This window comes from Bos grunniens, chromosome 15 (genome assembly GCF_055505025.1).
Source record: "Bos grunniens cultivar Pamir isolate PY7600 chromosome 15, Bosgru_T2T1.0, whole genome shotgun sequence".
Taxonomy (NCBI): Eukaryota; Metazoa; Chordata; class Mammalia; order Artiodactyla; family Bovidae; genus Bos; species Bos grunniens.
The window spans coordinates 37,210,432-37,235,261 of NC_141179.1; positions in this window are offsets into that span (position 1 = coordinate 37,210,432).

Below are 24,830 nucleotides of genomic sequence, written 5' to 3' on the forward strand. Positions count from 1 at the left end.
CTTCTGTCCTGTCTGCTCCACAAGAACCCTCAGCTAGAATTCTCTTTTCATTGCTGTTGTTCAGTCGCTCAGCCATGTCTGATGCTTTGCAACCCCACGGACTGCAGCATGTCAGGCTTCCCTGTCCTTCACCATCTCCCAGACTTTGCTCAAACACAGTAATAACATGCAGCCTCACATCACAGCCCCCCTGGCTGAGCCCTATTTCCATTGAGGAGGATAGTGCAACCGGGTCAGAGAAACACAGGACTGAACCAGCTATGAGTTCAAATTCTAGCTCAGCCTCTTAGTAGTTACCTGAACTTGAACACATTACTTTCTGTTTATGCTGTTGTTGTTTTTCAGTGGCTAAGTCATGTCTGACTTTTTGTGACCCCATGGACTGCAGTACACCAGGCTTCTCTGTCTTTCACTATCTCCCAGACTTTGCTCAAACTCATGTCCAATTGAGGCAGTGATGTCATCCAACTGTCTCATCCTAAGTCACCCCCTTCTCTTCCTGCCCTCAATCTTTCCCAGCATCAGGGTCTTTTCCAATGAGCCAGCTCTTCGCATCAGGTGGACAAAGTATTGGAGCTTCAGCTTCAGCATCAGTCCTTCCAACGAATATTCAGGCTTGATTTCCTTTAGGATTGACTGGTTTGATCTCCTTGCTGTCCAAGGGACTCTCAAGAGTCTTCTCCAACATCACAGTTCAAAAGCATCAATTCTTCGGCGCTCAGCCTTCTTTATGGTCCAATTCTCACATCCCTACATGACTACTGGAAAAACCACAGCTTTGACTAGATGGACGGAACTTTGTCAGCAAAGTGGTGTCTCTACTTTTTAATATGCTGTCTAGGTTTGTGATAACTTTTCTTCCAAGGAGCAAGCATATTCCAATTTCATGTCTGCAGTCACCATCCACAGTGACTTTGGAGCCCAGGAAAAGAAAAACTGTCACTGTTTCCACTTTTCCCCCTTCCATTTCCCATGAAGTGAGGGGACTGGATGCCATGACCTTAGCTTTTTGAATGTTGAGTTTTAAGCCAGCTTTTTCACTCTTCTCTTTCACCTTCATCAAGAGGCTCTTTAGTTCCTCTTCACTTTCTGCCATAAGGGTGGTATCATCTGCATATCTGAGGTTATTGATATTTCTCCCAACAATCTTGATTCCAGCCTGTGATTTACCTAGGGCAGCATTTCTCATGATGTACTCTGCATATGAGTTAAATAAACAGGGTGACAATATACAGGCTTGACGTACCCCTTTTCCTATTTGGAACCAGTCTGTTGTTCCATGTCCAGTTCTAACTGTTGCTTCCTGATCTGCATATAGGTTTCTCAAGAGGCAGGTCAGGTGGTCTGATATTCCCATCTCTTTCAGAATTTTCCACAGTTTATTGTGATCCACACAGTCGAAGGCTTTGGCATACTCAATAAAGCAGAAATAGATGTTTTTCTGGAACTCTCTTGCTTTTTCGATGGTCCAGTGGGTGTTGGCAATTTGATCTCTGGTTCCTCTGCCTTTTTTAAAACCACCTGAACATCTGGAAGTTCATCGGTCACGTACTGCTGAAGCCTGGCTTGGAGAATTTTGAGCATTACTTTACTAGCGTATGAGATGAGTGCAATTGTGCGGTAGTTTGAGTTGAGCATTCTTTGGCATTGCCTTTCTTTGGGATTGGAATGAAAACTGACCTTTTCCAGTCCTGTGGCCACTGCTGAGTGAGTCTTACTTCTTTCCCAATTTTGAATCAGTCAATTGTTCTATGTAAGAGTCTAACTGTTGCTTCTTGACTCGCATACAGATTTCTCAGGAGACAGGTAAGGTGATCTGGCATTCCAATCTCTTTAAGACTTTTCCACAATTTGTTGTGATCCACATAGTCAAAGGCTTTCTGATGGTCAATGAAGCAGAAATAGATGATTTTCTGGAATTCCCTTGCTTTCTCTATGATCCAGTGAATGTTGGCCATTTGATCCCTGGTTCCTCTGCTTTTGGGCCTTCCTGGTAACTCAGCTGGTAGAGAATCCACCTACAATGTAGGAGACCCTGGTTTAATTCCTGGGCTGGGAAGATCCCCTGGAGAAGGGATAAGCTACACACTCCAGTATTCTTGGACTTTGCTGGTGGCTCAGATGGTAAAGAATCTGCCTGCAATGCAGGAGACCTGGGCTTGATCCCTGGGTTGGGAAGATCCCCTGGAGGAGAGCATGGCAGCCTACTTCAGTATTCTTGCCTGGAGAATCCCCATGGACATAGAAGCATGGTGAGCTACAGTCCATGTGGTCATAAAGAGTCAGGCATGTCCTCTGACTTTTTTAAACCCAGCTTGTGCATCTGGAAGCTCTTGTTTCAGATGCTGCTGATGCCTAGCTTGAAGGATTTTGAGCCTCTAACTTCATGTTAATGTCTAAGGTGTGGTAGGGTTTGGGGGTGGTGTTTGCAGTTCAGGCAGCCTCTCCTCAAATTGTGTCTTCTGCAAATTTAATTTGGACTGTCAATTTTTAGGTATCTTGGCATTGAACTTTTACCAGCATTTTAAGTGATATATTCAAATTATTTTATTCCACTTCTTTTCTTTTAGAATGTGAGATCTTCAGCATGCCAGCAATATTTAAGCGCCAAGACTGTGTAGGTAAAAAGAAACGTGTGAATTAGAATACTTGATGGGGGTGATGGGAGAAAGCTACAGAAGAGGCTAGAAGGGCGTCTGTTCTCATTCTTAGTAACGAGCAAGTGGAGATGTACACACACTCAGCCCAGGAATGGAGATTAGACACCGGGGAGACTTTATTGAGAAGGAGGAATGCAGACTTGCAAAGTCATTCTGCATGAATGCCAGCTAGCTCCCTGTGAGGCACTGCACTCAGGCTGTGAATCCAGAGATGAGCAGGACTTAGAGCTGCTACCCTCATGGGATGTAAATGGAGGTTGGAAGAAAGATGGAAACAAATAATTATGCTTATAACTCTGGGGTAGCAATCATCCTTACAAGCAAGGGTCAAAAATTTCAAAGCCATAGAAAAAAATATTGATACACTTAAAGACATTAAAAACTAAAAGTTCTGTGTAATAAAAGACTCAGCATAAACAGTTAATGATAAGCAAAAGATTGGTGGAAAATATTTGCAACATATATAACCTTTAAAAGATATTCAACTGTGTTGTACAGAGTATCTACAAATCAAAAAATAGAAAAATAGGCAAAGGATATGTATTAGTTATCTACCACTACATAACAAATTGCTCTCATATTTAGTGACTTAAGACATTTATGATCTCAGTTTGGGTAGCTCTGGGATCCAGGCATGGCTTAGCTGGCTCTTTTTGCTGGAGGTCTCATGAAAAACTAGACTCAAGGTGTTGGCTGGGGCTGCAGTCAAGTCAGACTCAATTGGGGAAGGACCCGCTTCCAAGCTCACTCTCATGACTGTTGACAGGACTCTGATCCTTACAGGCTGTTGCACTGGGAGCCTCAGCTCCTCTCTGGCTGTTGTCTGAAAGCCATGCTCAGTTCCTTGCCAGGTGGGCTTCACCATAGGACAGGTTGAAACATGACAGGTTGCTTCATCAGACTGAAGACAAGCCAGGAAAAAAAAGTGTTAACAAGATGAAAGTCACAGTCTTTTGCAACCTAAATTTGGAAATCATAAAATGTCATCTTTGCCCTGTTCTATTCATTAAGAGCAATCCACTGGGTCCGGCCCAGCCTCCAGCAAAGGGGTTACACAAGGGCATGAATAACGGATGAGGGTCACTCGAGGCCAGCTGGAGGTCTGACTACCACAGGGTACCAAAGGGCAATCCACAGAGAATGATCTGCAAACTTATGAAAAGATGCTCAGCTTCATTAAAGATGAGAAAATTGCAAATTTATAAAATAAGAAAGAGAAATCATGTTTTATCCACCACATTGGGGAAAATGAAATACTGATGACCTCTAGTATGGGCAAGAGTTTTGGGAAATAAGTATTGTCACACACTATTGACAGAAGCATAAATTGATAATGAATGTAAATTTTACAGCTAACTTTTTATCCAGCAAAGGAACTTCAAACAATCTACTGCAGAAAAACGCATGTTCAAGAATGCTCATTAAATAATGTCTGTGACAGTGAAAAATTGGAAACCACAGCCATGCCCATTTATAAGGATGGTTAAATAAATTATAAGACCTCTGATCTATGGAATTTAAGCCAGAGCTTGAAAGAATGAAGTAGATGGAAAGATCTTTAAAACATATTTTTAAATAAAGAAGGCAAACAGCAGGATAACTGACATAATGATATGTAAAGAAGATGTTGTACACATATACAATGGAATATTATTCAGCCACACAAAAGAATGAAATGATGCCAGTTGCAGCAACGTGGATGAACCTAGAGGTTGTCACACTAAAGGAAGTCTAAGTCAGACAGAGAAAGACAAACATGACATCACTTATATGTGGAATCTAAAAACAAGGGGTACAAATGAACTTATCTACAAAACAGAAATCGAACTGTAGATGTAGAAAACAAGGTTATGGTCACCAGGGGGCAAGGGAGGGATAAACTGGGAGACTGGGATTGACATATACACACCACTATATATAAAACAGATAACTAACAAGGACCTACTGTATGGCACAGGGAACTCTTCTCAATACTCAGTAATGGCCTACATGGGAAAAGTATCTACTAAAGAGTGGATATATGTATACATATAACTGATTCACTTTTCTGCACATCTGAAACTAATACAACATTGTAAACCAACTGAATATTCACTGGAAAGACTCATGCTGAAGCTGAAACTCTAATACTTTGGCCACCTGATGCAAAGAAATAACTCATTAGAAAAGACCCTGATGCTGGGAAAGACTGAAGGCAGGAGGAGAAGGGGACAACAGAGGGTGGTTGGATGGCATCACCGACTCAGTGGACATGAGTTTGAGCAAGCTCTGGGAGTTGGTGATGGACAGGGAAGCCTGGCATGCTGCAGTCCATGCGGTCACAACTGAACTGAAATCAACTATACACTAACACAATTTGTTTAAAAGGTTAATTGAAAAAACAAGCACACACAGCAAAACAAAGCTATTAATTTTCTATATGCACATATAGGTATGCAGATACATATGGAGAATACGGAAGGATACATACCAAAGTGTTGCTAGTGTTTACCTCTGGGGGAAGTTAGAAGAGAGGAAGGATGGCTAAAGAGGATTTTCCCTTTATCTGTTATAGTCTTAATTCTTAAAATTAGAATGTATACATGCATTAGTTTAATTAAAAAATAACTGAAAATAATTTTTTTTTAAACAGTTACCATTGGTGGAGATTATATTGATAAATCCATTCTCCTTGGAAAAGAGAGTAGGCTGTAGCCACTATTCTTAGCCTGCATCATGAATGTTCTTGAGGGATATAAACCAGATTAGATTACAGAGTTCTGAAGCTAGAGTACCTCATAGTAAAAAGCAGAAAATCTAACAGGCTATTAAAAATGGAGGGACTTTTGGAGCTGCTCCCTCAAACTCTCTGAGATTATCTCCTCAAGGCAAAATATGAGAGAGTTTGGAAATACCATATATTCTACAGGTCTATGGACACCTTAACTTGGGATCTATGGGAATCTTCATGAAATATGGTGAGATCAGATAAGTATTGAGATGGCTTTCTGGTCTCTAGTATCTGCAAGGCTATTGTTTCTGATGAACTGTGGTTAAAATATCGGAACACTTTCATACTAGTTAATATACACATCCATCCCCTACACCTGACAACTTTACCTGCTCTTGGATCTGCACCTCCCCATGAGTCAGCAGAAAAGTGGGACTGTCTGGTACACCAGGGGCCCCAGGACCTTTCTTGATAGTTTAGCATTAGTTGTGATTGGCCAGTGCCAGCCCACTGCTGTTGCTAGATGTATATATGAGTTGAATAAGTCAGGATGTTTGATGGGTACGTGGGGGTAATAATGATGCCCACCTATGTAGAATATTAAAGGAAACTGCAGGATTCGTGGTTATCATAATGTCTCTTCCTTTTTCCTCTTTAGAGGTAGGTCATTATGGTGATGAGAAGAATTGAATTGGAAGGAAATTGGAGAAGTTATTGTAATATGGGGGCCCATATTACAAAGAAATCCTCTCTGCTTCACCTGGCTTAGACAGGCCTGAGGATAGATTTCATGCTATTAATGATGCATCCTAAGGTTCTCTTACATAGGCAATACAGACAGAAGGCCAGTGCAACACAGGCATGTGGTGGTGGAAGCATGCTTTAGCATTGAATGCTGTGGGAGACCAGACAAAAGGATGGGTCAGGGAAGGCTTCCTGGAGGAGGTGATCCCTGAGCCTAAAAGATCTTTGAAAGACAAGAAAGAATTAATCAGCTGAAGAGCCGAAGAAAGGGTATTTGAGACAACAAGAAAAGTGACCAGAGGGCTTCCCTGGTGACTCAGTGGTAAAGAATCTGCATCCAGTGCAGGGACACGGGTTCAATCCCTGGTCTGAGAAGATCCCACATGCTGTGGGACAACTAAGCCCGCACCCCACAACTACCGAGCAAGCAGTCTAGAGCCCATGAGCCACAACTATTGAAGTCCATGCACCCAGAGCCCGTGCTCTGCAGCAAGAGAGAACCACTGCAACGAGAATCTTGAGCACCACATCTAGAGAGTAGCTCCCCGTCCCCGCAACTGGAGAAGGCATACGTGCAGCAAAGAAGACCCAACACAGCCATAAGTAAATACATAAAAAACAAAATCTTTAAAAAGAGAAAAAAATCAGCCACACCCACACAAAAGTCTCCAAAGTGAGTTTCACATGGTGGGAGAAAAGGGTGTGGATTATAGGGAGGGAGGAGGCTAGGTATAGAGGCCAGGATAGGTGTAGGTAAGTGTCCTTAGTGATGTAACTGTTGCAGGAATGCGCCTTGCTGGGCTTAAGTGAAAGTGCCATTGTCCCACCTTTCATATGCTAGCTGAATGCTTTTCCTTAGTCTAGATTTTTCCCTCTCAAAAATCCAGCTCTGTGCCTTGCCACCTCCCCACACCCCTTGTCCAGGAAAAAGACTGAATATATTGAGCAAAACCGCTAGTATGATAGGAAACTCAGGCAGCAATTGCATTTGAGGCTTCTCTGGTCAAGATATAACCCATGGCTGGAAAATGACTGACTTGGGATCCTACGACCTTGGTCCTCAACACCAACAGGCAGAGTTGTTTACGTGAGACAGTTGATCAATTGTAGACCAGGGAATTCTGGGTCTGGGAGGGCTTTTCTCAGGGGAGTGAGGTGGACATTCCACAGCCGTCACAGAATCAGAGTCCCAAGGGTGCCCCGTCAGGCAGCCGGCAGACGCCATCTTCACCTCCTCCACCCCTCCCTCCGCAGATGAGGATGCTGGGAAGGATGAACTCATCCAGCTCTCATGAAGACTGGGAGTTGTGATTTGTCGCTTCCAATCAGAGTCTGGTGTCAGGAATTCCAACCAATTTCATGTTTACTTGCTATTTTTAACAGTTACCAGCAAAGATACTGTGGATATGGTGTTAAAATTCTCTGAGCCTCAAACTCCTCAGCTGCAAAATGAGGAAAAAACAACCTCACAGAGCCTCTCTGTAGATGCCCTGGAACCACGTGTAGTTGGGACAATCTCTTTTTGTGCCATCTACCCCAGTCTTTTCTGCAGCTCCTAGGGAATAGGATCATTTTTGCAGGAATCCCTTGGACAAACATTTTGATGGAGTCTTGGATCATGTAAAGGGGACACCCAGCTCCTGTTGCCAATGGTGAAGTTGAGAAAATGAGAAGAGAAACTGCTTTGTCCTAGGAATGCTTCTCAGTGGATGATTTTCTGGATGGTGCCAAATGGGCACCAACTGGTGTGGAAGAAATGGTTTATTTCTCAGTTTATTTGTTTCACTTCTTACTAGTCCAGGGAGAAAGTTGAGGTGCCCAGATGGAGCAGCACCCGGGAAGATGACTTGAATAATAATGGTAAGACCGATGAGGAGAATGTAGGTGGGGCATTTTCCCTTCCTTCTTTATTAGTCTAAAAAGTTTTGAGAGGACAGAAACACATAAGCAAAGGCACCCCATGGGAGGGGATTCCCTGCATTATGTGACAGGTGGGGAAGAGGCAACCTATAGATGGCAGGTCAGAGGGTTTCCCCATGGAGGGACCTCTGGGGTTCTTCAGGAGCTGTGATGAATTCAGTTGAGGTATTGTTTTTTCTTTTTCCTTTTTTCATGTTTTCTGTTCTGATTATTCTCAAATCCTCACCAACATTATGCTAATTGTTTAGTCCTCCTTGGTCTTAGTGTTGGAAAATTATATCAGAGCCAAAGTTTAGAGCTGTGAGGATAATGCGGGGCAAAGAACTGTGAGGATAATGAGGCTGTAGCAGCCTAAGACAGGAGCAGAGGAATGGCTGGAGTGACTTCCAGCCCCACCAGTGACCCTGCAGGAATACCTGAGCTTGGGAGGTGCCTGGAAGGATAGGCTTCCTGGAGTCGCCCAGGAATGGAGCTTGAACTCTGGAGTTGGGAGTTGTTTCTGTTTTGCAGAGCTAATTGGTCACCTCCTCCCCACTCTGGATTCTGAAAAATAGACACAAGGGTCAAGGTGCAGGGTCACCAGTCCTGCTGACGAGGCACCTGGCACCAGAATGAGAGTCCTCTTGTACACTTTAGTCTAGCTGTCAGTCTGAGGGGGGAACTGGGTCTGCAAGTCACCATGAGCTGCTTGCTTGGAGGGCTGCTGCGCCCTCACCTGACAATATGAGGGATCAATAGCACTAAGCAGTGAAGCCACCCATCACTTCCTTCTGTTACAAAAGAATGGACCAACAGAAGACATTCCTGCCAGTTCATACGTCAGACAAACCATCTGTCCTGGGCAGGAACCTCAGAGCGGGTGCAGCAGAGGACAGAAAATTTATACCTAACACCTTGAAGGAGAGAGAGAATAGTTTCCTATGTGTATTAGGACCAAAATGATGCTTGATGGAAGGAGAAACTGGAGACCTGTACTTATAATGGTAAGTTGTGAGAGGCAGCTATGGGACGGATTAAAAGCACACATACAGGAATCATCCTGGCCCTGATACTTACTAGCTATGTAACCTTGGGCATGTTACTCAATATCTCTGGGACTCAATGTTCCCATCTGTAAAATTGAGTTTGATAATAACATCTATTTCATTTTTTATTGGATTGAATTTGTGTTGTTATAAAGACTAAATAAACTAATACATGTAAAGCTATCAGGTCAGCATTAACTCATTGCTTTCAATCTCATGAATGCATACATACTCAACACAGCTCCTGGCACATAGCTGGCAGCAGTAAATGGTGGTCAAATCCTCTGTTTTATCTTTGGAATGAAAATCATCACTAGATACCCTGACAGTGAGAGGGAGCGGTCTTTGGGAAGAGCCATGGTTCTGGACATGGTCTACTTTTCAGAGAAAATATAACAGATTGTTCCAATAATAGCATTGGAGAGAAATTCCTTTCCTAAGTGGGGCCAGTGATTTATTCTCCAGTTGTGAGTAGAGATTGTTGCTAATGCTGTGTATGTAACCCTCACTTTGCTAAACTTTTAGTGTCTCTGAGTTTGAGCAGTCCCTTGCCTCTCCTAAGAGTCTGGAAAGCAGGCCTGTTTCTCCTGCTCACCAACAGCTCCTCCCTGTAGCCCTCTAATGAAATGGTAGCCCCTGGGTAGAAACTGTGAGCTCTCAGAGCCCTCTCCAGCGAGAGGCTGGACTCGGCATGCCTGCTTCCTTACGGAGTGCAAAATGAGGCAAGAGGCCAAGACGATTTCCTCTTCTTTACTGCATCATAAAAAAGCATCTCATTTTGCACGTGACACCTCTCAGGTGCTCATGCCCAGGCCATGATTAGCAGATAATCTCATAAAGGCCTGTGGTCCCGCTGCCAAGACCCACCTGTCGGAGAAAGTGAAGGCCTGTGGCAGAGACCCCTTCCCACAGCCTTAAAGGCTTGATCTGTTAAGTCACCCCTTTTCCATCTGAGGATAATCCAGGCTCTCCATTTCATTGCTGGCTTGGCTTCCTGGCCCCCATTTTACCTTCTCAAAGAGAAGCCCGCCCCTCAACCACCCAGACACTACCAAAAAAAAAAGACCTCACTCATTCTCTGACTGAGTCATAGAAGTATTGAGCTGGGAACTTTGGAAATTGTCCAGCAGTGAAACATTTCCATGTTATTTATAGGGAAAATGAGGCTCAGAGACATCAAATGACTTCCCCAGAGTCACAGCACAGAGGAATGGCACAAGAGGAGTTGGAATCTGGATCTCCTGACACTCAGCTGAAGGGTGCATTGTCTACACTCCCACCATCCATCAGCTGGGCCTCTTTCTTGGCTGAGCGTTTATTGTCTCAGACCCAGCCAAGAAATACCTGCTGAGAAGGGGCACGCATTCCCAGGCAGGCCTTGGAGCATCCATCTCAGGCAATCACCAGAACTGCTGTTTGTGTTCAGTTCCACAGGGGCACCCGGTAGGGGACAGGAGGATTCACGACTCCAGTCAGCAGCAGAGGACACAGTTGGGCTCATAACAAGCCGCTGACTTGTACTCACTAGGAGACCTTGATAGGGCGGCCAGGCACAGTCTCTATGGGTGACCAGCACAGGCCACTGCTTTTCCAGACTAGAGAGAGCATAGGGTAAAGGAAACGCTGTGGCATGGGCTTGGGCTTGGGACAGGCCACTTTCTAGCTGTGTGACCCTTGGCTGTACAGCTCTCTCTGAACCATGTTTTAAAAATAAGAGCAAAAATTGCTGGCATCATAGGCTGTTGTAAAGATTTTAAAAGTGATTCTTTATAGATAGGCCTAGCATGGAGTCAGACTTACAGTGAGCATGCAGTTATTACCATTATATGATCCCTCCTATTTGTACCAAATCAGACAAATCACAGCCTATCTGAGCCGTAAAGTTTTCATCTAAGGGAGATTATTCCTAGCCCATAAATCTAACCATAAGTTAGTTGAGAAACACTCTGGGTTCTCCGGTCAGCATCAGTTTCCTTCCTTCCATTTGGCAAGTGGGAGTTCTTATTGGCAGAAAGAAATGCAAGTCAGCTGAAGGTTAAAGCTCAAGCTCTGTTATTCTTATCATGGGTACTAAACATCTATATCTATTATACATCCATATCTCTGTATCTGTGTATGTGTGTATATAGATATATGGACATGGACATAGAAGATAAAGATATGTAGAGACATATAGATACGGGTAGAGATATAGGTATATTATGTCCATATCTGGGCTTCTCAGGTGGTGGCTAGTAGTAAGGAATCCATCTTCCAGTGCAGGAGACGTAAGAGATGAAGATTCGATCTCTGGGTTGGGAAGATTCCTTGGAGGAAGGCATAGCCACGCACTCCAGTATTCTTGCCTGGAGAATCCTATGGACAGAGGAGCCTGGTGGGCTACAGTCCACTGGGTTACAAAGAGCTGGACATGACTGAAGTGACTTAGCACGCACACACGTATCTACGTCTATATCTGTATCTGTCTCTATAGCTATTCCTAGATGACATATATGCTGCCAGTATTATCCCTTTTAAAAACAAAACAAACCAACTATTTGAAAAATTATATTAAAAAAATATAATAGAGAAAAGTTTAAAGATAAATTAGTAAAACAATCTCACATACTACTACTCAGAAATAATCCTATTGAGAATAATTAAACATCATTGCTGTTATTTTTGTATTTGTGCACATAGATAGAAAAATAAATATCTAAAAACACCTTAATAAAAATGAGATAATTCTAAACACTGTTTAGAAAATCAGAAGTACTTACTACCTTTAACTTTCCTGGAATTTAATGGAAGAAAATACGCCAGAGTCAAACTACAGGTTACTGAATATATGCATCTCTACTGTAGAACAGTATTTTATGAAAAAAATCCTTTTAAGGCTGGTCAAAGTGATTATGATATATATCGAAGTGGCAGCCATTATTTCTTTTTAAACTACATGTTTCAATTTTAGTATCAGTTGTGTTTTGGCTGTGAAAGGTGAGGACATTAGTACTCTTCCAAGTCTTCCAGCTCCCCTCCCCACACAATTTGAATTTTGTTAGTTACATAATTTGTGTTACATTGTTCAGATACATAGTTCTGACTATCAGCTCTGTAACTAGCATATTTCCCATATTTCATCCCATATTTCATTCATTCCCAGCTATGCTGACTGAGTTACCTTCTATGGGGCGGGATGGGGGCAGATAATGAAGAATAAAAGAGTAAAACATATGATACGTTAGAAAGTGTTCAGTTCAGTTCAGTCGCTCAATCGTGTCTGACTCTTTGCAACCCCATGAACCAAAGCACGCTAGGCCTCCCTGTCCATCACCAACTCCTGGAGTTTACCCAAACCCATGTCCATTGGGTCGGTGATGCCATCCAACTATCTCATCCTCTGTCGCCCCCTTCTCCTCCTGCCTTCAATCTTTCCCAGCATCAGGGTCTTTTCTAATGAGTCAGTTTTTCACATCAGGTGGCCAAAATATTGGAGTTTCAGCTTCAGCATCAGTCCTTCCAATGAATATTCAGTACTGATTTCCTTTAGAATGGACTGGTTGGATCTCCTTGTAGTCCAACGGACTCTCAAGAGTCTTCTCCAACACCACAGTTCAGAAGCATCAGTTCTTCGGTGCTCAGCTTTCTTTATAGTCTAACTCTCACATCCGTACATGACTATTGGAAAAACCATAGCTTTGGCTAGATGGACCTTTATTGCCAAGGTAATGTCTCTGCTTTTTAATATGCTGTCTAGGTTGGTCATAACTTTTCTTCCAAGGAGCAAGCATCTTTTAATTTCATAGCTGCAGTCACCATCTGCAGTGATTTTGGAGCCCAGAAAAATAAAGTCAGCCACTGGTTCCACTGTTTCCCCGTCTATTTGCCATGAAGTGATGGGGCCAGGTGCCATGATCTTAGTTTTCTGAATGTTGAGTTTTAAGCAAACTTTTCCCACTCTCCTCTTTCACTTTTATCAAGAGGTTCTTTAGTTCTTCTTCACTTTCTGCCGTAAGGGTGGTGTCATCTGCATATCTGAGGTTATTGATATTTCTCCCAGCAATCTTGATTCCAGTTTGTGCTTCATCCAGCCCAGCATTTCTAATGATGTACTCTGCATATAAGCTAAATAAACAGGGTGACCATATACAGCCTTGATGTACTCCTTTCCCTATTTGGAACCAGTCTGTTGTTCCGTGTTCAGTTCTGTGCTATAAAATAAAAACAACAAGTAAGGCAGGGGGAAGGAGATGCAGAATGCTGAGGTGGACTAGGGCATATCCTGCGAGAGTAGGGCAGTTGGGGCAGGCTCCATTGAGAAGTAGTGCTTAATATTGGTATACATATTAAATAGATGTATTACTTACCACTAGTGCTCTCTCTGGAGAAGGAAATGGCAACCCACTCCAGTATCCTTGCCTGGAGAATCCCAGGGACAGAGGAGCCTGGTGGGCTGCCGTCTGTGGGGTCGCACAGAGTCGGACACGACTGAAGCGACTTAGCAGCAGCAGCAGCGCTCGATCATGGTATTTCAGTTCCTAAGTTCTTTTTTCCTACTTCTTTATTTCTTAATTGGCAGAATGTCATTGTCACACAATTGTGTTTAAGAAGGGCTCATGGGTGCTATATTCCTAGGTTTCTCAGGTTTAAGAGTCTGTTGCTTTTATATTTAACAACGTTCTTGTGTGGCTACAACATCCTGGAGTGCACTTTCTTTCTCTTAGATCATCATGAACACTGTCTTTTGTCATTAAATGCTGCTGTGGAGAAGTCTGAGGCAAGCTTCATTTTAACCCCTCGTAATGGTTTGCTCTTCCTGACTGAATGTTTGAAGTGTTCTTATTTAACTAGTAGAGATATATTTTGAGCTGTCAGAATTAAATTTTCCAGGAACATGGTATGTCTTTCAATTTGCATATTCAATTTTTTCCCTTTATTTGGATAATTTTAAAAAGTGTTACCTTTGGGTTGGTTATTTCTTATTTTTTATCTGTTAGGCTTTAAAAAGATCTATTAGCTTCTTTGCACTTGTTTCAAATACCTTTGTTTTAATCTGCACTTGCTGTGATTATCTCAAAGTGTCCTCCACATAAATAATTTATTTTCAGTGGAATATACCTGTTCCTTGCTCTAATTTTTGTATTAGCTCTATAATGATGTGGCTTGGGCCCTCAATTTGTTTCTTTTAGATCCTCAATCTCCCTTTCTATTTTTAATCCCATTATCTTGTCTTTCAGCCCTACAGCTCCTAAATTTATATTCTTATTAAGATGTCTGGTAGCATGAAAGAAGTGTGAAGAATTTCTTTTTGTTTCTTTACTATTTTTCCCCTTAGGTTGGTTCTTTGGTTCTCTCTCCCTTTCTTCTTTCCTTTCTTCCTACCTCTTTCTCTCCTTGCTGCCTTCTCTCTCCTGTCTCACTTTCTTTCTTCTTTCATAATGCATCTGTCCTGTTCTTTCATAAATAAGAGAGGAATTTTTATGATACTGTTTCAACTCGCCAACATAACATTTGTAGAAGCTCATTGTAAAGTGTCTGATTCTGTTTCTCTGCCTTAGGAAGCAACATCTGGGAAACTGTTGCCTTAGATTCCGGAAGGGGCTGTTTCCTTGTCCAGTGGCATGAACCAAGGCAGAGACTTAGATCAAGGACATAGACAGTAGGGAAAATGCTAAGACTACAATACAGAAACCCAAAGAAACTGATCTGAGGGAACCAGGAATCCAATTTGTAGTATCCAAACTGAACACTTAGTATCTACAGTGGCTGAGAGATACAGAAAAACTGGTGTTTTGTCTAGGCTCTGCAACTTACTGGTTTTATAATCTTGATCCTCTGTTTTCTCATCTGTACAAGGGGTTTGACAATGTTATTTCCCTTACAGGATTGTAGTGAGGATTAGATGAGGCAATGAAAGCAACAGCTACCTCAGAAGCTGACAGCTTTAATAAACGCTGTCATTTTCTGTCATTATAATTACTAATATACAAAGTTCTGGTAGGCATTGATATCAGAGACTGTCTAATCAGAAGATAGTGCTGAGCAGCAGAAAGATGTATTAAAAGTGACACGAAGTTAGTTTGGTGCCAGCCACAGTATTTAAGACTATTGGTTAATCATTCACCCTAGGACCCCAGACTGTGTGACTGGGAGTCACGGAACTCAAACTCCCACCTCCACTGTGCTGGTGAGAGGTCAAGGAAAAGGGGGCACCTATGACAGCCAGATAGAGTGACTTGCCTTGGTCTAGTAGTTTTTGAAGTGTGTTCCCCAGACCAGTGACATCATCACTTAGAAATCTGTTAGAAATACAGATTTCTCAGGCCCATTCCACACCTACTGAATCAGAATCTCGGGAACTGAGATAAGGAAATTTGTGCTTGAATAAGTTCTGCAAGTGATGCTGATGTCCTTTTAAGTTTGAAAAGCATTCTGGCTTCTCCTACTGGGCTGGAGTTTGGGGAATTAAGAGGCCAGGATGGGAAGGCAGTACTCCTGGAGCGCCTTGGCCAACATCTTGGAAATCTGAAGTAGGCTGTGACTTTGTACGCAGAATTAGACTAAGTTGTACTCGTTAATGGGCTTCCCAGCTGGTGCAGTGGTAACAAATCTGCCTACCAATGCAGAAGCTGCAAGAGACACGAGTTCCATCCCTGAATCTGGAAGATCCCCTGGAGTAGGAAATGGCAATGCACTCCAGTATTCTTGCCTGGAAAATTTCATGAACAGAGGAGCCTGGTGGACCCAGCCCATGGGGTCACAAAGAATCAGACATGACTGAGCAACTGAGCATGCATGTGTATGCTTGTTAACAGCAAATAAATATTTTTAACAGGCATACAATCAACCTATTTATTCTTCTAAATATACATATTATCTGTATCATCTGTATCTGTAAGGATACTCCTATGCTTACCTATTTTTTTATTGAGCTATAACTTTGATTATGAAATAATAAAATATAGAAAAACACTTGACTTCCATGGTTAAGGTAAAAATCTGGAACTTACCATGAAACCAGAGTATCATCTGCCACCTGGTGGCAGCCTACCCTACTGACAGATTTTAACAGCAATAAGGATCCTAAAGATCTCAGAGACATAGGAATTAGGGGGCATCTTGGATCTGGAGAAATCAGGGGAAAGTTTCCCCTCATGTCAGGTCATTATGATTTCCTTTCAGAGGAGTAGGGGGTGGGGAAGAGCATGGATGTTAGACAGACTTGGGCTAGGACAACTTTTGGAAAGGCATTTAATGTCTCTGAGCCTCAATTTCCTCAGCTTGAAGTGCAGGTGATAGTATGTTAGGTGATAGTATGTTAATGCTTCCGGCTCCAGATTATTGTGGGGGTCAAACGAGGTAATTGGTTGAAAGCAGCTGGATGTGTTTGGAAAACTGTTAAGAGCTGCCCAGATGTGAGTTGTTTATTATTTAGATTTGAAATTTGGTCTCCAATTGTGGAATGTAGTGTTCTCTGTTGGAGGAATTCTAGATATTAGCAAGCAGGTGGAGAAGGTATTTGGTGTTTGGGTTTGTCTTAGAAAAAACTTTTTAAAGGACCTAGGCGAGGGAGATTCTGCCCTGCGTTAACCCTAACTCTAATTTAGGAGGGAAAGAAGCATGACTAACGCTGTGCCCCTACTGAGGTGGTGGGCAAGAAGACCAAGAATTCTGGCTGTGGGCCGTTCTGCTGCCTCTTGTCCTTGTGTTGTCTCAACTCAAGGGGAAGAAGGGCGGGGAGAAGACTGGATAGAAGTTTAAAGAGACAAAAGTGGTTATGAGTGAAAGGGGGAGAGAGAGGACAGAGGGCAAGTTAGAGGGCAGGAAGGGAGTTGGTAACAGAGAGGATCAGAGAGAAGAAAGCGAATGTGGAGGAAACCACATTGAAAGAAGACTCAGACGGAGGGAAGAGGGGAGAACCTGTGCCTGGTGCTGCGGCCTTAGTGGGTTCTAGGTCCTTCCAACTGGCAGCACTTTCTGTGAGTCTACTTTTGCATCTGAAACTCTTCTTTCTTCAGGGACCTTGTGCTTTTGTATCCATGAAGTGTTTGGATCCAATGTGCTCAGTGAAAGGGAAGAGTCATACATTGCTGGAAAAAGAGACCAGATGTCTTTGAAATCATCTAAATTGTCTCTATTTTTAAAGAAGTTACTCTTCCATTGCTGCCAGATCTGAAAGTCCAATTTGCCAGGATAATATATCCGGTGTGGATAAAGATTTCCAAACTTGAAGTGTTGGTTGCTTAGCAACCCAGAGGCATGAAGGGCCCACTTGGGCTTGGCCACTGAACCTTTCAGGGACCAAACTTCCCCTGGCATTAGGGAATAGTCTGGGAAGGAAGGGGAGCTCCCTCAGGCCCTGGGCCCACTGTCCCTCCCCTTCCAGATTTCTTCCCAGGTACTTGAGTCTAATAAAACATAAACAGAGGAAGAAAAGGAAGCAGGGAGAGAAGCAGGGAGGAAGGGAGCCACCTAAAGACCAAAGTCCCAGGGAAGAAGGAGTTGAAAAGAAAACACCAATTGTGCTTATGACTTGATCGTTGGTCTGTAGCACACATTCAGACAGCTACTTCTCAAGTAGTGTGGAACAAGAAGACTTTTGTTCTTTCACAAAGGCTTTTTTAATGTTAACTTTTAAAACACCATGCACAGTATCATTATGGCTATTTCTCCTGCTGTTTAGAAGAATGCTTTCAGTCCGTACATGGTGTGTGTATGTGTGTGTGTGTAAATCACTCAGTCATGTCTGATTTTTTGCGACCTCATGGACCATAGCCCGCCAGGATCCTCTGTCCATGGAATTCTCCAGGGAAGAATATTGCAGTGGGTTGCCATTCCCTTCTCCAGGGGATCTTCCTGATCCAGGGATCAAACCTTGGTCTCTCTCACTGTAGTCAGATTCTTTACTGTCTGATCTACCAGGGAAGCACTGCCTTTCTCTCCTCATTGATCCAGCACTCAATCAAAAGTTTGAAGCCCCAAGTTTCAAGCTGGGGACTGGGAAAAAGAAGGGTGGACACTGTAGGTGTTCCCTCACTCACCTCTCCTTCTCTTGGCAATTATCCTGATTGTTGGTCCAGTTTCCATCCTCTGGCCTCTACGCGGTTCTTGCACTAGCAACAAAGATGACCATGCAAGCGCTGTGGCCCAGACCTAAGCTAGCATGCACAATGCCACCTTCCTGCCACAGTTATTAGTTCAGGGATGGGCCTGTGAGTCCATTCTGGCTATGGAGCTACGAGAAGAGCAATTTGCTAGGGGTTCCTAGGAAAGCTTTTCTTCACACATACGGAGAAATTTCTAGCCATGGGCCTTTTTTTGTTCTCTTTGCAGTCAAATGCTCTGCCACTGAGTTTTTTGGTTCTCTTTGGATACTTAGAACCGTTTGGGGGACAATGAGAAGGAGACAGCCTTAGGGTAAAGCTGAGCCTAAGAAGGATAGGGTGAAGAGAGAGAAAACAAATAAGCAAGGGACCAACTTCTTGATGACATGGTTAGGTCCTTGAATCAAACTGCTCCTAAAGCCCAGCTTTTTCTTGAATCTCCAGTTATATAAACCAATAATTTTCCTATATTGTTTAAGCTTCTTTGAATTGGGTTTTCTGTTACTTAGAAGCAAACATTCCCTATTTATGTAGTAACATTTATTGAGCACCTACTCTATGCCTGACACTCCATGAAATGCTTTTATGTGTATTAGTTGCACCTAATCTCCATGGTAACCTGGCAGAGAAAGCATAATGTCTCCCCTTTCAACTGAAGAGAATGTCAGTTTTAATACTGAAGGGTTTTGTGGCAGAGCTAGTTTTAACCAGCAGTCTGACTGTAGAGCTCAGGCCTGCCCCAGGCTCAGATTCTCAGCTGGCAGCAGAAAACACCTGCTCTGAGCAGAGGTGGCGGCGAAAGATGAAGGTGCGGGCAAGTCTGAGATGACAGGACTGACAAAGCCCAAGACCCATAGCTCAGTTGGTAAAGAGTCTGCCCGCAATGCAGGAGACCCTGGTTAGATTCCTGGGTGGGGAAGGTCCGCTGGAGAAGGGATAGGCTACCCACTCCAGCATTCTGGCCTGGAGAATTCCATGGACTCTATACCCCATGGGGTCGCAAAGAGGTGGACATGACTGAGAGACTTTCACTTTCAAGACGAGGGCCTTCAGTAGAATCAGCAGTGGGCTCAGATGAGCTGGTTTGTGCTGGGTCCTCATGTGGCAAACCATCTTTTGACACCACATGGCCCTCCTCTATGTCCAGGCCATGGCTTGCTTTAAATGCCAGCTCCCTGGGCACCATGAGGGATGACAACTTAATGACAACTACTCATCCCTTTAAACATATGCAAAGGTTGTAAAATTTTATTTTACTTAAATGCTCCCTAATTTAATGTCTTCCCTTCCATCTTTCTCTTCCAAGTCAAGATAAGTCAGCAAAGCCCTGGAATGACAAGGCCATTGGGACATGACTATACTAGTTAACCTTCACAGAACATTTTCTCTGTGCCAGGCACTCTTCCAAGTGCCTTCCATATATATCATGTATGTTACTGGGCAGGGTGTAGCCTACCTGCCTCCACTGCAAATGTGGAAATGGAGGCTCAGAGAGGTTAAATAGCTTGGCCAGGGTCACACAGCCAGTGCTTTCAACCACTATACTACATTGCCATTTCATACGGGCAGAATGAACAAAACCTCCTGCCAAGGTTCTTGGTGAACAAGATATAATAGATGTAGTGATAGATTGGGCATGCCCAACTCTAAGTACTAGAACAACACCATTCAGTATGGAAATGAACTGAGTGTTGCTTTGAAGTTGTGAGACTGATATTTTTAAAAAACATGATACATTTTATAATTCATTTGTTTGTTGTCATTGTTCAGTCACTCAGTCGTGTCTGATTCTTTGCGACCCCATGGACTGTAGCACACCAGGCTTACCGGTCCTTCACTATCTATTAGTACCATACTTTAAAAAGTTATTATTATTATTTTTTTTTGCATTTCTTTTCTATGGGAATGGTCTTGATCCCTGTCTCCTGTACAATGTCACGAACCTCATTCCATAGTTCATCAGGCACTCTATCTATCAGATCTAGGCCCTTAAATCTATTTCTCACTTCCACTGTATAATCATAAGGGATTTGATTTAGGTCATACCTGAATGGTCTAGTGGTTTTCCCTACTTTCTTCAATTTAAGTCTGAATTTGGCAATAAGGAGTTCATGGTCTGAGCCACAGTCAGCTCCCGGTCTTGTTTTTGCTGACTGTATAGAGCTTCTCCATCTTTGGCTGCAAAGAATATAATCAATCTGATTTCGGTGTTGACCATCTGGTGATGTCCATGTATAGAGTCTTCTCTTGTGTTGTTGGAAGAGAGTGTTTGCTATGACCAGTGCATTTTCTTGGCAAAACTCTATTAGTCATTGCCCTGCTTCATTCCGTATTCCAAGGCCAAATTTGCCTGTTACTCCAGGTGTTTCTTGACTTCCTACTTTTGCATTACAGTCCCCTATAATGAGAAGGACATCTTTTTTGGGTGTTAGTTCTAAAAGGTCTTGTAGGTCTTCATAGAACCGTTCAACTTCAGCTTCTTCAGCGTTACTGGTTGGGGCATAGACTTGGATTACTGTGATATTGAATGGTTTGCCTTGGAAACGAACAGAGATCATTCTGTCGTTTTTGAGATTGCATCCAAGTACTGCATTTCAGACTCTTTTGTTGACCATGATGGCCACTCCATTTCCTCTGAGGGATTCCTGCCCACAGTGGTACATATAATGGTCATCTGAGTTAAATTCACCCATTCCAGTCCATTTCAGTTCGCTGATTCCTAGAATGTCGACATTCACTCTTGCCATTTCTTGTTTGACTACTTCCAATTTGCCTTGATTCATGGACCTGACATTCCAGGTTCCTATGCAACATTGCTCTTTACAGCATCGGACCTTGCTTCTATCACCAGTCACATCCACAGCTGGGTATTCTTTTTGCTTTGGCTCCATCCCTTCATTCTTTCTGGAGTTATTTCTCCACTGATCTCCAGTAGCATATTGGGCACCTACTGACCTGGGGAGTTTCTCTTTCAGTATCCTATCATTTTGCCTTTTCATACTGTTCATGGGGTTCTCAAGGCAAGAATACTGAAGTGGTTTGCCATTCCGTTCTCCAGTGAACCACATTCTGTCAAATCTCTCCACCATGATCCGCCCATCTTGGGTTGCCCCACGGGCATGGCTTAGTTTCACTGAGTTAGACAAGGCTGTGGTCCTAGTGTGATTAGATTGACTAGTTTTCTGTGAGTATGGATTCAGTGTGTTTGCCCTCTGATGCCCTCTCACAACACCTACCATCTTACTTGGGTTTCTCTTACCTTGGGCGTGGGGTATCTCTTCACGGCTGCTCCAGCAAAGCACAGCCACTGCTCCTTACCTTGGACGAGGGGTATCTCCTCACCGCCGCCCTTCCTGACCTTCAATGTGGGATAGCTCCTCTAGGCCCTCCTGCGCACGCGCAGCCACGGCTCCGGGCTCAACATTCAGAAAACGAAGTTCGTGGCATCTGGTCCCACCACTTCATGGGAAATAGATGGGGAAACAGTGGAAACAGTGTCAGACTTTATTTTTCTGGGCTCCATAATCACTACAGATGGTGACTGCAGCCATGAAATTAAAAGACGCTTACTCCTTGGAAGGAAAGTTATGACCAACTTAGATAGCATATTAAAAGCAGAGACATTACTTTGCCAACAAAGGTTCATCTAGTCAAGGCTGTGGTTTCTCCTGTGGTTTTTCCTGTGGTCATGTATGGATGTGAGAGTTGGACTGTGAAGAAGGCTGAGCACCGAAGAATTTATGCTTTTGAAGTGTGGTGTTGGAGAAGACTCTTGAGAGTCCCTTGGACTGCAAGGAGATCCAACCAGTCCATTCTGAAGGAGATCAGCCCTGGGATTTCTTTGGAAGGAATGATGCTAAAGCTGAAACTCCAGTACTTTGGCCACCTCATGCGAAGAGTTGACTCATTGAAAAAGAGTCTGATGCTGGGAGGGATTGGGGGCAGGAGGAGAAGGGGATGACAGAGGATGAGATGGCTGGATGGCATCACTGACTCGATGGACGTGAGTCTGAGTGAACTCCAGGAGTTGGTGAGGGACAGGGAGGCCTGGCGTGCTGCAATTCATGGAGTCGCAAAGAGTCGGACACGACTGAGCAACTGATCTGATCTTAAAAAGTTATCCTCCAAGCCATACCCTTATTTCTGAAAGAAAGAAAACCAGAAAAGACTATATAAATCTTTCAAAGAGAAAAATGATGAGAATAGCACTGTTGGACATTAAATGTACTACAGATTGTAGTAATTTAAGCTGCCTTGGTGTGAATGAAAATAAATGAGTAGATCAGTGCAAAATAACAGAAAGTTCCTCCATACTATTATTTGGTATGTAACAGAAGTAGTATTTCATGTGTGGCGGGCTGGGCAAAATGTGGTACATAGAAACATATTAATTTGGACTCTTTCCTCCTATCCTATACTACATTACATTCTAGATAGGTTAAATAATAAAATATAAAAACTAAGGCCACAAAATATCTATGGGCAATTTTAGGATGGGATTAAGGGAGGCTTTCCTAAATATTGCATCAACAGAAGGAACCATAAGCAAGTTTATAGATTTCACAACATAAAACAAGTATTTCTGGATAGCAAATATATCATAGAATATATGAAAGACAAAAGGTTCACAGCATTAGTATCTAAAGAGCTCATAAAATCAGTATGATAAAATGGTGACCGTAGCAAATAAAACAACATCAGGCCACTTTTGTCAATTATTAATAGAAGTATGGATTTACACGTGATGGAACACAGTGTGACAAAACACATCCAAGACCTTAATATTTGACCCAGCAATTCCCTTTCCAGATATTTACCTTAAGAGAAGGACTGGACACATATGCAAAGGCATTTGTGCAAAAGGTGCTCATCCCAGTGTTATTCATGAGAATTTAAAAAATTGAAATTAAGCTAGCTGTCTGAAGAGATCCATGACAATATCTCTCCATTCAAAGAACATTTAACAGTGATTAATAAGGATGGTATAGATGTGTATATTTGCTGATGTCAAAATGTGTTCTTGATATGTTCTTAAGGGGGAAAAGGAAGTTACCAATATGTATCAAAATATGATCATATTTGTGTACAGATGTAACTTTCTTTCTCTAAGTATAAAAATGCCTGGCAAGCAATTCACCTAAAAGTAAATGTATTTGTTCTGTCTGTGTATTTCTGTTTTCCAATATTTTCTAAAATAAATATATATTTTTATGTAATAAATTTAAACACATTAGCAAGTTATTTTGTATATATCAAGTATTACATGATACAAAGCAAACAACAACTGAAGATGTGTCTGTGAAAGAAAAGACATTTTTCCCTTTTCCTAGCCCAAGTGACTTGGGAATTGGCCTGTTGGGTTGCAAGGAAGAGCATGAGCTTGGAAACCCAACTGACCTAGGTTGAAATCTCAGTTATTACCTACCAGTTGTAAGATTATAGACACACCTCTTAAATTCCCTGAGACTCAGTGTTCTCACCCGCAAAATGAGAGTAATATTTCCCTTACAAGATTATTATGTGGAATACATTAAAATGCTAAAACTTCCAGCTCAGTGACTGGTACATAGAAGAGTCTTAATAGATAGTTAGAAATATTACCCTCCTTTAATACTCAGCTCCAATGCCTCTCTGGGTGTCTTCACCAGCTACCCCAGACAGTTCATTCTTTTACTGTTTTTAATAGCCCTTTATAGGCACCTACTATTTTTCACTGTCTTTTGACCGATTAGTTGTGAGCTCCTGGAAATCAGAGATCAAGTGAGCTTGCTTCTGGGTCCTAAGTACTTAGGTCAGTGCTTGAAACATAGTAGGGCCACATGAAATAATTGTTAAATGAATGAAGAACAATTATTATCAATGGCAGCAAAGTAACAAGTATACATTTCCCTAAATGTAAGTCTTTAAATCCCCTTAGGGAAATGTATACTTGTTACTTTGCTGCCATTGATAATAATTGTTCTTCATTCATTTAACAATTATTTCATGTGGCCCTACTATGTTCCAAGCACTGACCTACGTACTCACTGGTATGCTGCATTTTGGAGAAGGCAATGGCACCCCACTCCAGTGCTCTTGCCTGGAAAATCCCATGGACGGAGAAGCCTGGAAGGCTGCAGTCCATGGGGTCACTGAGGGTCGGACACAACTGAACGACTTCACTTTCACTTTTCACTTTAATGCATTGCAGAAGGAAATGGCAACCCACTCCAGTGTTCTTGCCTGGAGAGTCCCAGGGACGGGGAAGCCTGGTGGGCTGCTGTCTACAGGGTCGCACAGAGTCGGACATGACTGAAGTGACTTAGCAGCAGCATGCTGCATTTTAAAAAGCTATGACAAACCTAGAGAGCATATTAAAAAGCTGAGACATCACTTTGATGCCAAAGGTCCATATAGTCAAAGCTATGGTTTTTCCAGTAGTCATATACAGATATGATAGTTGGACTGTAAAGAAAGCTGAGAACCGAAGAACTGATGCTTTCAAATTGTGGTGCTGGAGAAGACTGTTGCTTGTCCCTTGGACAGCAAGAAGATCAAACCAGTCAATCCCAAAGAAAATCAACCCTGAATCATCATTGGAAGGACTGATGCTGAAGCTGAAGCTCCAATACCTTGGCCACCGGATGTGAAGAGCTGACAAACTGGAAAAGACCCTAATACTGGGGAAAATTCAGGGCAGGAGGAGAAG